We start from the raw sequence: 13140 nt of genomic DNA on the forward strand, positions 1-13140 counted from the left end.
GCTAACCCTTCCTCTAGTAATGGACACTTGTTATTATCTAAGCATGTTCAGTTCGTGAGAAGGAAAGCCCAGTTGTTTGAGAAATTGCTAGGATGTGGCAGTGCTCCAATGTGAAAGATGAGCTAAAAATCTTTTAGGGACTGTGCTTGAGAAAAATATTTTCTACCCTGTCAGAACTGTAGTGTCCTAAACGAACTGGTTGGGAACCTGACCTGTGATCCCCTCCTCCCATTGAAGCAAAAGGAAACTGTATAATAAAAGGAAGCCTGTAGGATTCAAGATCTCGCCTTTCTTTATTTTCTGAAAGGCTTTAAGACATCTGCTAATTAATGCAAAGTTAGTAATTAATTGGCTCCTCTTCCCTAAAACACTGTCCAGGTTTGCGCAGGCACTGTGTTCATTTAGAGACTATAAGAGTTTCCAAAACTGTTAGCTGGACCTTAATCCACAGGCATAGTTAAGATCCTTTAGTTGTATTTGTGCTGTTTCTAGGGAAACTAGCACAGTGTTGAGCTGCTGGCACTTGGGGTGAATTCACCCAGTCCTTTGATATTGTTGGCAGAAAGAAAAATTAATTGGGTTTGGAGTGAGAAGGTCCCAAGCATCTGGCTGTTTTTATTCAAGTGTGTAAATTACCAGTTGGAAGTTAGTCATATTTCAGTTACTTTCTTTTCAAACAGATAAAAAGGAAATGTATACTCCCCCAGATAGTTCTGAATGCACTTTTTCATTCCTGCCTCACCCCTACCCTCCCCCCTTGTGGCACAGGCATCAGCAACAAGTCAATGAAGGCCTTATTTTAAAGGATATTTTGGGTTAAGTTGTGTGGCTATAAACTGGCTTTTTTGGAGAATATCCTGGAAAAGCTTTCATTTTCTCCCTTCCCCCTTGCAAATATTAGAGCACACAAAACCAGCAGGTTTGCAGCAAGGAGTGAGGTGAGGCGAAAAGGGGATGATAGTGAATAAGCTTTAGCACTTTCTTGCCATGGGACTTTTTTTTCATGTGTATGTACTCTTTGGTCTAAAATAACACCTTGATGTGAATTTGTCTACAAATGGATGAAATGGCACATGTTTTCAGCCAAGAAGTAAAAAATGTCACTCTGTTTCCTTGATTGTCAAGAGAGAAGTTCAGGGAGAAGAATTTTTGTGAACACCACTAATATCAATTTTGGATTAAGTATATATGGACCTTATCATCCTCTCGGAGTTTACACTTGGGAGAGACCAATGTTAATCAAATTATTACACAAATAAATCACAACATCATGTAAAATTATACCTGACATGACCTAAAGCAGGGATTAAGGGAGGGTTCCCTGAAAGCATGATTACTGGGATGAGATCTGAAGGAAGAGTAAGCAATAAACTGGTGAAGGGAAGATCAGGGAGTGGGGAGAGGGTTCCAGGCAGAGGAAACTGCACTTGGAAATGTCCATGGTATGAGAGATCATATCTCATTGTAGCAGCCGAAAGAGGGTCAGTGAGCTCAGATAGAGTAAGAGTGATGCTAGAAGGGCATGGAACCCAGTGAAATGGTAAAAGACATGCTAAGGTGTGATTTGCGAGATTAATTGGAAAGGTACTTGAGTCCCTTAGGGAGAAATGAAGGCAGACGATTCGGAAGGCAGGGATATTAATCCAAACAGAAGAAACATAGTGAACTGGATATACAGATAGTGAACATGACTGCAGGTTAACTTTTCAATCGCTATAGTGCATTGAGTTGCTACAATAGAACACTCCCTCAAAAGGCTCTTCTCCTTAGCCCTTTTTTCCTCTTGACAAACCAGTCTTCTTCTCACCTTCTCTCACTTCACACCTCCTGCATTTCATCACTTGGTTCTTACCACCTAGAAAACTATCCCCTTATCTTCTTGGCTTATGTAAACCCTAATCATCCGTCAATGTCTAGCTAAAACCTCACCTTTTCTGGGAAGCCCTCCTGGTCCGATGTGTAGGACTGTATATCTATTCTCTGATCCATTACAAAACTCATTCTCCATAGAATTGCTTTAGTATTTTTCACAATTTGCATTTGGTATCTCACTGTTTCATGTGTCTTTGTGTTCTTAGCCCGGACTGTGAAGTTCCGCCAGGCAATGACTGTAACTTTCTCTTGCGGATTGAGAAATATGCCAAGGGGTACTCTAGGCCCAGAGTAGGTGAAAGACCACTCCTAAAGACACAGCCAATGTCAGCAACCGACAGTAACAGACATACCTGAGATAGGCAGAGAGGGGAACAGAAAGAGCAGACATCGGGGTGGGAGGTGGGGGAGGGGAAGCAACAGAAAAAGTGTTTTCTAGAGTCAGTGACAAGTAATAAGGCTAGTGTCAGCTTCACACTGACTTGTTTACTGGCCTTGACTGTTAGTGAGAATAGCCACAATTGAGCTGAAGAGGGAGAATAAACACGTGAAACATGTTCTATTTGGAAAGGAGCTTAATTACACACATGGAAGATTTGAAGCAGGCAGAGGATCACCCAATTCTCCAGGGGCATGTCTCTGCACAGAGAAAGAAAGCACCTTATCCCTGGCCAGAGAGTTTCATTCCAGAGAAGGGGGAGGGATTGCTGTTGATGGTGGTGTTGGCTGTGAGTGGAGGTAGAGGAGAGAAGGGCAGTGGGGGCTGGTGGAGGGGAAGGGCTAGCAATGAAGTTACAGATGGATGAGTGAGTTTCTGCAACAAATTCAGATCAGGGAGAGGGAAGGAAGGAGGAAAAAATAGGGAGTGAAAAAAATCAGTGTGAGTGCCCAAGGCAGTCAACCTATAGGGAAAAAAACCTTGGGCAGGGGGGGGGGGTGCGTAGAGGGATGAAGGGTGGGAGAGAGGTATACAGTTGAAGATAATTCCTCATTACAAAAAGATTGCATTTGTAGTATTTATTTTTGTTTTTAGCAAACCTCTGAAAATTTAACGGTCATTAGATTTCCTGCCAGACAGTTATTTAAGAGAAGTGTAGACCCTCCTTTTGCCACAGAGCACTCCCTAGTCCATGAAAGGTGGGCGTTAGAGCTCTGGGACCCCAGCACATCTCCATCTGAGGGCACGTCACTGGCTCAAGTAAGTGAGCATGGTGTTGAATTTTATTTTTGTGTGTGTGTGCTGGTGGAAGGTTTAATTTTGCATAGTTTAATATGAATGTATTTATGGTACCTTTCACTTTTGCCTTTTCCCTGCCCTCTATTTATTATTATCAATATTGTTGTAATTATTTTAATGAAGTAGGAGCAAACATGGGCTGCTCATGATTGAAACACTCCTCCCAGTTTGAAGTTTTGTCTCCTCCTCCTCCTCCTCCTTATTAGAATTGCAAGGGGTAGCGGTCCTGCAGCAAAGACAAGCACACGGGCTTTCTCTATGGATTAATTGGCCAGGAAAGGCGGTTTTTATATTGTTAAGTGGCACTAAAGCCACTAATTCTCGACTGTGAAACTACTTTTCCTCGCAATGCTCTTTAAGGAAAAACTTCTTCAGTCCAGTGATTGGTGACTAAGGGAACGATGGAGCACAGGGGATTGGGCGGGATCTCGGCTCCTAATAATGCCTCTTTATCCAATGAAAAGCATTTCCTATCGAGACCCCTAACAGTTCCCCGGCCCTCGGCTCCAGCCCGGACTTTGGGCCTTTTCTTGTGTCCTGTTTGTTAAAGGCATGCCGGCTACGCATTCAAGAGTGCCAGTCGTTAACAAAGGGAAAGAGATAAATGTAAATAAGCTCACATTTTCAGAATGAGCGGTCTGCAGTGAGGAGCTGCTACGGCAGCCCAGAGTCTGCTGCTTTGGGCTAAGCTAACCTTTCCCTGTTAAAAAAAAAAAAAAAAAAAAAAGGATTAAAAATATGCACTTCCAAAGTGCTAGTTGCCCGTTTACATGTTTATTAGCTAATTGTCTACAGGCATGAGCACACTCTCTCATCTAGTACACTCTTTCTTGGGGTAAGTCTGTTTGAGAAAGATTTGATTTCGGCGTTTGGTGGTGGGGGGATAGGATAACAAACTTCAGTGGAAACACTGATGCTTTGAGTGTTCGGGGAAAGAAGTTAGACTTCAACTCTGAAGTGCTGAAAAAGGATTGTTGTGTTGAATGGTAAAAACAAGAATTTCTATTGTTTTGGTAATAATACTGTTTCCATGGAAGAGGTACAGGATTTTCAGGCTGTTGTTTCATGTAAAAGCAGTTGTCCTAAATAACTGATTTAAAATCATAGGGTAGAACAATTTAGAAACTCTTTTGGCTAGCTTTATATTTTTTTGGTTTACAGCTGATTGTGAGCTAAGGTGGCTTCTGTTATGATGAAGCTTCTTCTAGTAAAACTTTACAGAACATGCCTTTGATGCTTAATTGATTTAGGTAGAATGTGACGTTTGCTATGTTGAATAATTCATGAACTTGCCCATAAAGGAAGAATCATGTTTAGATGAAAAACTAAAGATGGTATAAATTGAATTTGCTATTATATGTGAAATCGATTGCTGTTTGCCATACAAATGCAACGTATTTCCTTAAAACTCTCTTTTTGTATATCCTGAATATTTTCAAGCTTTTTAAGAAGAAAGATCTTGTTGAATTGAAGCAGTGTATTTTAGTTACTTTGTTTTAGGAAATAGAGGAATATAATTTATCATTATTTCAGTGTGAGAAAAAGACCGAGCAAATCCAAAGTTTAGAATATTTTAGAACTTGGTGGAGTTATTCACTTTGCTACCTTACCGAATTATGCTACCTTTCTTTTTCCTTGACTAACATGAAGACAACAATAATAACCTAAGATCCAGATTATCCAGTGACTTTGCAACATGTTTATTTTTCAGAACAAAATTCCAAACAACATACCGTGTCAACATAGATTATAAATCCCTTTGCCTTGTTAACAGATAAAAAGTTGCAGTCTTGCTGAGAACGATGAGTTCAGCTGACAAACTTGATGGCATCTAAATTCTAAAGCATCTCCTGCCAATCAGAGATAGCAATGAATGCCCTATTGGAACATTCAGTTAAACCATTCAGAATGTGTACTCTCTGTAAGTTAGAGAGTATTGGGAAGATGCCTCATAGCAACACTCAGGCTAGGCTTAGCTAAGGCTTGATCTATTCAATTCCCTTTGAGGGAAAATACAGTGAGAATTGTTGAATTTGCTGTGGTTTGGTCAGGGCCTAATTGTGTAGTTGCCTTTTGTCTGTGTGTATGGTCATCATATGTAGTCTGTTCTTGGTCTTCTTAAGGGGGAGGAAAAAAATCCTATAATGTGTTTGTGAATGCTGGTACTGAAAATTTGGAGCTTGAAAGAAGGCCACCCATGACTGGGAATCCAGCCTCGCTTTCAGTAGATAAATAATTGGTTACCAGAACAATGCTTAGGGTAAGTAAGGGAAGGTAACAATGCCTCTGACTGTAAGGTAGAATCATCTGATAGTGCCAAATTTATGCTATTGTCTATTAATTCTATTGGTTATGCTCTGAATATGCTGATAACCTCATATTTTGAGGAGTGAGGGGAGTGGAAATGGGTAGGAAGGGTCAAAGATTGAGACTTAAATAGTTAGAGATGATATGCCTGCTGATATAGGCAGAAGGACAGAGGATGAGAGAAATGAGGGCATTTGGAAGACTTTAGGATATAAATGGCATCTTGCTCTGTGATTCTTAGCTTCTGGTACTAATTACTAATATTTACTTCTGATCTTCAAATATTTCTAGCAATCATTTAATCAGGCCTAATAAAAATTGATGGACCGCACTGGAGATTTTGAGCAATTAAAAAAAAATTATTTTTGCAGTGACAAATGGGAACAGGTGAAAATAACTGAAGGAAAGGAACAGGGAGTGAGGCCACTGCCATGGCACCAGTTAAAGGCTTCTGTCAGTAAAGGCAAGAAGAAGGAGAAAAAAACTGAGACCCAGAAAGGGACTGTGACTAGCTCTTACACACTTTGCTAGTGATGAGGCTGGATGTGGCTACTGAATTAATAGCAGGTATGAAAACTGGGCATTTGAACTTCCTAGTTTGCTACGATTCCAAACAAAAATAAGTTCTCTGTATAATCTATGTCAATTGTGAAAACCAGAAAAGCATAAAAGAAAGAAATGTTAACGTTTCTTCCTTTAAGACAAACCCGTAAAGTAATATTCGTTTCATTCCAGGCATACTGCTTTGTGGAGGAGTGTGAAAATCAATTCTCCTTAATGTTATGGTGATCTCAATGTATTTTAAATTGTCTGATGATTTTTATTTATCATTTCAGGAAAGGTGGAGTACTATTTAGCAGTCTGCTTTGTTTTAGGCCAACTTTGTTCAGAAAAGGTGAGATGTGATAATAGTATAAATTTGGCACTAGCAGATGATTCTATCTTACAGTCAGAGGCACTGAAAGGAGTAGGGTACAAATACAGGTGCTACTTGTAAGAATTCCGTTGCAGATTAGTTCCAGTTCCATATAAGTATTTTGTGCAGAGTTGTGATTTAAAGGTGTTACAGATATTCTATATTAGGTAAGTTTGGGACATCCTGGTAATGGTTCTGTGATGGCCAGTTAGTGTGCTAATACCCAGAAATTGAAGCCTTGCTCACATCACTACAGTTCGGGGTGGGGGAGAGGGAATGGTGGGGGTGCAAGCTAAAGACAAGGCAGTGAAATCCCCACCTGTTGTTCCAGTCTTCTTTCCTCTTCCCCAATCAAGGTCCCTGCCAAATAGTAACAGTTGTTGTCAGAGAAAAAGAAAAGAAAAAAAAAAAAAGAAAAAGAAAAAACAAAGAACCAATATAACTTCAGGCCAAAAGCAGTCTCCTTTGTTCAGTTATTTTTAATATAATGCATTACCTTATGGAAGAGGGGAAGTATTTTTATGTTTTTCCCCCCACTGGCTATTGTTAAATAACTATAGGTTATTTATAAGACTCAGAGATTTTATGTTTCAGTCAATATCACCAATAAAATATGGCACAGCAGTGGTAGGTTTGGAAAGTAAACTGTTGTCTGCAATTCTGTAATAATGAAATCCAAAGCACTTGAATACTATTTTAAAACACGTTGGCTCTCTTTACTCTGGTTTATATCACATAGTAATTTTCTCCACCTTATGAACTTTGTATACGTTTTATTGAAAACTCTCTTTATGGCACACTATCATGACTAATTCTGTTTCACAGCACCCATGGGAGGAAATCCCTAACCACAGTGCCTCCAAAAAGTTCATTTGTTATCCAAGTCTTGGATAAAATTGGTGCCAGAATTTGGTTTGAACTAATGTGGTGAGTACCACTCTCTTGGTAATAACTTTCTCCACAAATTCTTAGTTCTCCAACTTTTTTTGTAATTAAATGCTTCCAAATTATTACAGATTATATGATCCAAAGATCGAGAATGGATGGAGAAGTTGTAATTGTTTATTGTAATCCAGGCAGTTTTAGTGTAGATGAAAATTGATTCTTTGGCTCAACCCCTCTGGGCCATTGGTATATACCTGTAGAGATGGGAGACATTTTTTAAATTCATATTCTGAGGATCAATGCTCGAGCTTATCAGACGAATTGGTGTCTGTTTTAGTCCGTTTTGTGTTGCTATAACAGAAATACCTGAGACTGGGTAATTTATAAAGGAAAGAGGTTTATTTGGCTTACGATTCTGGGACAGCTGCATCTGGCATGGGCCTCAGGCTGCTTCTACTCATGGCAGAAGGTAGCAGGCAGCTGGGAGGTACAAGCAGATCACATGGCGAGAGGAAGCAAAACAGAGAGAGAGAGAGAGAGAGGAGGTGCCAGGGTCTTTTTAAGCAACGAGCTCTGGCGGGAACTAATAGAGCGAGAACTCACTCATTAATCCCCCCTCCCCCAGGGAGAGCATTAATCCATTCATGAGGGATCTGCCACCGTGACTCAACCAATTTCCAACACTGCCACATTGGAGATCGAATTTCCACGTGAGTTTTGGAGGGGACAACACATCCAAACTCCATCAGTGTCCAAATTAATAACTGATTAGTTTGTTCAAATATATGAAATAAAGCCAAGTTTCTTGCTGACATGTTTAAGCCTTTCAGAATTTGGAAATGAGCTCTTTTAGAAACACCCAAAATTTTTCCCTAAAGGTCTGGGGCTTCTGCTGAGATGAGATATTGAGTCTCAAGAATCTAGACAATTTCATAATATTGAGCAATTTCACTGTAGTTGTCTTACTCTATAACTAAGTACTAGGAAAAATTCTACTTTAGTAGGGCTGATGCAATTTTTGGAGCACTATACGATATTACTTTCTCCAAATTGGACTGTGTCATCAGGTAAAGGGTCAGTGGTAGACTGGAGTATTTTTGCTGAAAAGAAAAAAAATCAAGTTAATCACTGAGGATAGGATCTGATCAGATTAGGGCTCAAGTCAATTTTCTACTTTCCTCAAATAAAATGGGGGCTGAGGTGGGGACAGGGGGACAAAACAGCCTTAATAATCTCAGTGAAAACGAGATTTAACAAAAATAAGCTATTTGTATTTTATTTATTTATTTATTTAATTTAACTTCTCAATATACATTGTAGTTGATTTTTATGACCCTTTACTCGTTCCTCTTCCCCCCTCCTTCTCTCCCCTCCCAAAGATAAGCTATTTTTAAATGGATGTTTCTTACATCAAAAATAAAAAGGCTGATACAGATCAATTTCCCAGCTCTGTTCTGGAGTGAAACATTTACCTATAGTTTCCTCCATATGGAATGTGATAGGGCTAGGTTGTGTTTTGAAAACTATTATAAAACATCAACCAGTGCATAGGAACATCAATTGGAACCATATGTATGAGTGTGACCTGAGCCTGTGACTTGGCCTAGAAGATTTCCTTGAGGAGTCTTAGCTGTTAGCAGCCACTCATTTGAGGAGCAACAATCTGGGCATATTCCATATTGCTCCAGAAGGATGGTTTCGAGCTGCATTTTTCACAATATTCATGTATTTTTTTAGTTTGCTTCACTGCTAGGTTTCTATAGGCAAGGACACAATAGGTTTCCGCTTCCTCTGAAAGCTATTGTGTCAACTTCCATGACCAGAGCAGAAAGAAGAAATGCTCTGGGGATCAGAAGCACTCTGACCTGACCCAAGCTCACTGGAAATGGAGCAAAGCAAGAGAATTTGAGTATATCTGTCTTCAAGGCCTTGTCTTCCTGGGATCTGGACTGTCTTCTGTAGGGAGCAAATGTAAGCTAGTCTTTCTAGGGTACTGAGCATATGCAAGAAGTTAGAGATCTGCTTTGATTATATCATCTGAAATTATAGCACTTTGTGAAGTGATTTAGGTATTCATCTTTTTAGGGCCCAAAGACTGCGTCCACTTCCTCCAGGAGCCCCAAAGACCCCAAACATGGTATATTTAATTATCATTAGAAATTAAAAAAAAAAAAAAAAAAAAAGAAAGAAAAAAACCGCGGACACGACTACGAACTGTTCCCGCTGGCTCCATATGTGTAGGTCAATATTAAAAATTTGTTGAGAGATTTCTGTTTGGTCAACCTCCAGGTGACCTGCTTCCTGTCCATTGTCAATGACAATACATCTACCCAACACTCTACCCCCCAGGTGATTAATTGTTGAAATAATTATCTGCAGATGTCTTCAAAAGACCATAGTCTAATGCTGCTTCTAGTGGAAGATGTAATTAACGGTGTCAGCCAAGTTTTTTCCTCCTTCATCTTATCTGAAGCTCCAGTTGGCTCTTTGCTTCCATTCAGTGCACAATATGTTAGCCATTTAGGAACATCTAGTAGTTAGAAACTTTTTTTTTAGTCAAAAAAATAAATAAATAAATAAAAGAAGCTAGTCAGAAAAGAGACCTCGTTTCTTAAATATCATTGATTCTCCTTCAGAATCAGCTCAAGAGCCAAATGCTTCTCTGATTTTTTAAAATCATAGCTCTATGGGAGATATTACTTTGGGGGCACCCTCCTGGATTGTCCTGTTATGATTAAATTGTGTAGTTACGGTTGAAACTCAAGGGCGGCTTTCTGAGGTACAAGGTATACATGGCATTAGGAGAAGGACGTGTTGCTAATATGAAGTTCAAGGTATCAAAAAACACAGAGATATAGATTTCCAGTTGTGTCAGGGGAGGCCCAAGCTTCTATAATGTTTCTCTGTGCTTTGGTAGGGCTGAATACTGGAAAGCTCATAAGCTACTCACAAGCCCTTTTGAATCTTCCTAGCATGAGCTGTAAGGCTGAGAGGTAATGTTTATAAAAGGAAGAGAAAGAGTATAGCCAAGTTACAGAGCAAACCAATGTCTGAGTCAGAAATAGAATTTCTTGCTTCCACTGCTGTGTTAAGTCCCAGCACCACACCCTCACTGCTAGACAGCAAAGGTGGTGTGTGTTCCAGCAAAAGTGAGCTATGAATAGGGCTATAGTGGCAGTTTTCCCATGCCCTCTCTTCAGGATTGAGACTCTAATGCTTTCTTGTCTGCAGTCCTTTTTCTCCCACAGGATTTGATTACTCAAAGCAGCAATGCAGAAGTGCCAGGAATTTGTAGACTGCCTGCTGTGGGTATAGTGCACATGCTCTGGGGGACATAAAATTAAAGTGGAGGCGATGGATATGTTAATTAGCTTGATTTAATCATTCTACGTTGTGTGTGTGTTTGTGTTTTTATGTGAATATATATCACTGTACTCCATAAATGTAATACAATTATGATGTGTCAATTAAAGATAATATAAATTTTAAATTAAAACAATTGAAATCATTTTAAAAAACTGAATGGAAAACAGGAGAGATAAAACTCACCTATTTGAAACATACCATGTTGGAAAGTACAAAAGAATACATAGCTGGTGAGCTAGAAGTATGCTGTGTAGGGGATCATCAGTGGGCAGACTGGAGGCATTCTGGGCAGAAGTGAATAGGCTTCAATTTATGAAAGTATTTTCCAAATAAAATTTACTTACTGGCAGTGCTTATTGTAGAAGGCAGGTGCAAGCAGATCATAGTGAATAAAGCCTGGCTTTAATGTTAGGGGTTTCGCAGTCCCACTATTTCTTTAGATCGTGTGACTGTGTTAGAGTGACATTTTTTGACTGTCTTGTTTTCTTTCAACAAAGAAATTCTTCCTTTTGAATATGAATGACGGTCTTAGGGTAAAAAAGGCCTCTGCACAAGTGAATGGTGAATGGTGTGTTAAAAATAGTATACAAAATGGTTTAAGCAGTTCAGAAGTTTGGCATTTGCTTTTTTCTTCTCCCACCGCATTGGTGAAACACATAAGCTGCAAAAACTTCGGTCTAAAACTCCCAAAGTGAGGTATGAACACCACTGACCAAGATTTTCCAAGCTCTTTCTGTTTCTGCTGATCGGCTTCACTGTTCTTAAATACAATGATTTCATACTGTTCTTCTTTCTGAGAAACCTGGAAAGAGTAAGATGAAGCAAGGCAGAGAGGATGGGATTGGAAGATCTGTGAACTGGAAATCCCACCTGAGACTCTTGATGCAAATTAGATGTCAGCACTGAACTTTCCCCAGCAAAGTCCCCTTTTTCTTTACCTCCTCTTCCCCTCTTTCTTTTAATTCTCTGGTTTTTCTTTCTCTGCTACTATCTTTCCCATCTCCTCCTCTACTCACTTATTTTTATTTCTTCCTCATCTAGCTTTTTTTCCCCTCCTGGACCTTACTTGCTCAAGGTTCCTACTGTGCTTTTGCATATCAAGGTTGCTTCTGGCAAAGGTTGAGCTGGATCTATGAGATAAAATGGCTTAGAAGGAATATGATCTTAGCTCAGTGTTAAGCTTAGGGGAGGCACTCCACAAATATTTTTTGAATGAGAATTCAGGGCTAGCAAGTTCCCAATTTTAACCTGAAAACTTTAGCTGTTAACAATAACAACCCTTAAGTTTGATTAAAAAAAAAATTTTAAAAAAAAGTAACAACCCTTTTCTTTGTACACTGTGTTCTCCAAGGTCATCTCTTCATCTGGGCACTGCAGTGAGTGAATGTTTTTTCTCAAGCCAAACACTGACTAAAGTGAGTTTGTGCTTTTGTATCTCTAGCAGGTCACCCCCCCCGCCCACCACTCCCTTCCATATTATATAGAGGTCCTTTGAACTGTTTCCTGGGAGTTGGAAGGAAAGAGTGATGTAAGGAGGAATCACATCAGAAAAAATGCCTTTCACATTTTAAAGTATAATCATGTGAAAACCTATTACTAGATATGTCAGGGAACAAAGACCACTTTTATGCCATATCCTCATCATTCAAAAGAATTCGTTTAGCAGGTACTTGTCCATAGTGTATTATAGAGCATATTTGAAAGACGGTCCTTGGACAATGGCAGCAGTTAACCTAGGAGAAAGGTGGTAAGATTTCTATATGCACATCTGAGCAATGTCAGCCCAGGTACCCAACAAAGATGATTAAGTCAATGACTGCCACATGTACAAATTATGGCAGGCAGAGGGCATGTAAGTGGCCAGATGAGAAGTGCACAGTGGAGGCTAGCCACTCCCAATCCCCCAGACCCCTGCCCTGCCCACGCAGAAGGCAGGACCCAGTGCCACACCATTCTGTGCCAAGAGAGGCACCCAGCCAGGCAGGAGAACAGGCTAACCACCCACTCAGACCCCGCTCCATACGTGCAGAAGGCAGGACCCCATGCCACACCACCGCCAATGGGGGAGGCACCCAGGCAGGCAGGACAACAGGCCAGCAACCTGCCAGGACCCTGCTCTGAAAACACAGAAGGTAGGACCTGGCATTGCCACCAATGGGGGAGGCACCCAGGCAGGTAGAAGAACAGGTCAGCCATGTTCCCAGACCTACCCTGCCTGTGCAGAAGGCAGGACCCCATGCGCCATGCCACCGCCACAAGGCTTCACACAGCTTCTGTGGAGGTGGTCCACAACAGCCACCACCAGAGCTAATACTGATGTAAGAATAGCGCACTGCCTTAGTAACATCCATAACCACTGTGCAGGTGGCCCACCACATATTTGACTTCATTGACAGAAGGAAAGTCACTGAAGGAGCATGGAAAAAGAGGAAGAAGTCTTTCTCCTCAAAGTCCACTCCAGAATAATAGAAGAAGCAACTGATCTACCAGAAATAAACATGGAGATACCAGAAATATGAATAAATCAGAAAAGATGACACCACAAAAAGAATTCAGT

General features: G+C 40.3%; 1 pseudogene; it reads right to left on the reverse strand.

Moving 5' to 3' along the window:
• LOC134368113 (amidophosphoribosyltransferase-like) overlaps positions 1–12934 on the reverse strand; it is a 61768-nt pseudogene extending 48834 nt beyond the window's left edge.
• Positions 12935–13140: the final 206 nt, after the last annotated feature.

The sequence above is a fragment of the Cynocephalus volans genome, chromosome X (genome assembly GCF_027409185.1).
Source record: "Cynocephalus volans isolate mCynVol1 chromosome X, mCynVol1.pri, whole genome shotgun sequence".
Taxonomy (NCBI): Eukaryota; Metazoa; Chordata; class Mammalia; order Dermoptera; family Cynocephalidae; genus Cynocephalus; species Cynocephalus volans.